Source organism: Vicugna pacos, chromosome 30 (genome assembly GCF_048564905.1).
Source record: "Vicugna pacos chromosome 30, VicPac4, whole genome shotgun sequence".
NCBI lineage: Eukaryota > Metazoa > Chordata > Mammalia > Artiodactyla > Camelidae > Vicugna > Vicugna pacos.
In genome coordinates, this window is record NC_133016.1 from 16,988,881 (window position 1) to 16,991,345 (window position 2,465).

The window sequence follows — 2,465 nt, forward strand, 5'->3', positions numbered from 1 at the left end:
CTCTAGGCTCATTCTACGTTCCTCCTGCCCTGGCCTGAAAGTAAGCTATTTGTCCAGGGAGCTCTGGTTCTCTTTATTAACAAATGGTATTTAGAAACCAGGATCAAGTTACTGGATGTGCTTGCTGCTCCTGGCATGTGACTGCCTTTAATCTCTCTCATTGGACAGAGCTAAGACATGTATGTATTTATGTACACCCGTGTATACACACACAACACACATACATATAATTATCTCTGACCTTATCTTTCTCTATATTAAACTATTCAAAAGTTCATATTGCTGTGTGATTCTAATTTAAGACCACAGGGTTCTTTCACACCTTGCATCTTGCTTGTCTGTAACTTTTCTCTCTCTAACAGTAAGAAATCTGACTCTTACTCCATTTATCATCAATATCCTCCTGTGAAGGGCTGAATTGGGTCCCCTCCCCAAATGCACACGCTGGAATCCCGATCCCCAGCAGGTAAGACTGCTGTCTTATAAGAAGAGGACATCAGGACATAGACACACACAGAGGGAAGACCACATGAAGGCACAAGAAGGCGACAGACGCTTCTCGTCAAGGAGACAGGCCTCAGAAGACACCAACCCTGCCAACACCTTGATCTCAGACTCACAGTGTTCAAAATGGTGAGAACATACGTTTCGTTATTTGAGCTGCCCCATCTGTGGTACTTCCTATGGCAGTCACAGAAAACAAATGCACAGAACTTGTACCAAAAAAGTGGTTGACAAGAGAGAGGATAAATCACATGCTAAAGGTTACAATAACCGGAGTGCCAAAGTCTTCTGGCTTCTAGGCCAGAACCTTTCTTTCTAAAATGGTACATTTCTACCTAACGATTGGTTTTTCTGTGACCATCCATGCTTCTCATTTCTCAGATTTGATCATTCCATTAGCTTACACTTGCTAATATCTGATTTCTTCACCTGAAAATGCACATGGTTTAACTACAAGTACCCTCCCACTATGAATTCAGAAACGAGGTGAGTAAAAATGGCCTCTCAAAGCTAAGCTACAAAGCAGCTCAGAATGTGGCTATTTAACACCAGAGTGTGTTCTAGAACTTCTGCTTGGCAAGAGTTCAAGAGACATCAGTCTGGTTATAATGGGAGGCTGGGGAGCTTCCCTTGAAGTTTTATTTGCAGCAACTTACATCGTACAGAAAAAGCAAAATACATGGTAAAGACACTTTTGTTCACATTTGATATATGATTGAAAAATAAAATAGCAGGGTAGGGAAAGAAAATTATTATTGCTTTTTGTTTCGATGGCTTGAAGGAGGAGCTAAAGCTGCCCTCCCGAGACCCCACTTTGGTGCTAGCATTGCTTCCCAAACTATTACCCATACCAACACGCTCCCATCACTAACGTTGGATTCTTTTTCTTTTTTTTTGAGGTAAAGTCGATTTAAGTGTTAATTTCTGATGTACAGCATAGTGATTCATTTATATTATATATATATATATTTCTTTTCATATTCTTTTTCTTTATAGGCCATTACAAGGTATTGAATATAGTAGATTCTTGATACAGCAGTGATTGCATAAATTTTTAATCAGTGAGTTTAGGACTGGAGGAAATATTCGGCATTTAGAATAAAAACCAAGTTACTTAGGGAAGAATGTTCCAATCTTTCCTGCTCTTCTTATCCCTGCAGTCATTGATGTAAAAAGTGAGGTACGATAAAGACACCCTAACATGGTAGAAAGGCTCTCAGGCCAAAATAACACGAGTGCAGAAAGAATCTATCCTGGACAGGTCAGGAGTGAGGTTGGTCAAAGATAAGACATATGGGAAAAGAGAGTGTAGTGGGTTAAACTGTATCCCCCATATGATACATTCAGATCCTCATCTGAAGACCTGTGGGTGTAAACGTACTTAGAAATGGGGTCTTCGCAGATGTAAGCAAGTGATGATGAGGTCATACCGGATTAGGGTGGGCCCGGAATCCAACACTCCATCCTTAGGAGGATGCGGACACTCACAGAGGAAAGAAGGTTCTGTGGCAATGGAGTCAGAGACTGGAGTGATACAACCACAAAGAATGCCAAAGATTGCTGGGAGCCAAGAGAATCGAAAGGAATCAAGAAAGCTTTCTTCCCTAGCAACTTCACAGGGACCATGTCTTATTCACATGTTTCTTTCATATTCTTAACTTAAAAAACAGAAAATAAATGTCTTTTTTTTTTTAGAGACTCTGTTTTTAGTATTTTGTTAAGACCAGCCCTAGGAAACTGTGACAGAGAGTTACAGAAGTAAATTTCTATTGGGCGGTGAGTGAATCTTGGCCAGGGTAGTGACATTTTTCATTATAATAACATCTGTCTATGCACTTGGGTAATACAACTATTCCCTTAAGAGACAGACCTGCTCACGTGCTAGCTGAATCAGGTGTGAGCGCCTACAAAGCTGAGCACCTAACTTCTTTTCTGCTGTTTTCTGGTTTGTTTATTTTTTG

The 2,465-nt window shown here is 40.4% G+C and overlaps 1 long non-coding RNA gene across 1 annotated transcript; it reads left to right on the plus strand.

Annotated features, from left to right (window-relative positions):
• Positions 1 to 1,121: 1,121 nt before the first annotated feature.
• On the plus strand, positions 1,122 to 2,200 carry LOC140690411 (uncharacterized). The gene is made up of 2 exons (XR_012065682.1): positions 1,122 to 1,186; positions 1,907 to 2,200. It is a non-coding gene; the product is annotated as an uncharacterized lncRNA (long non-coding RNA).
• The last annotated feature ends 265 nt before the right edge of the window (positions 2,201 to 2,465 follow it).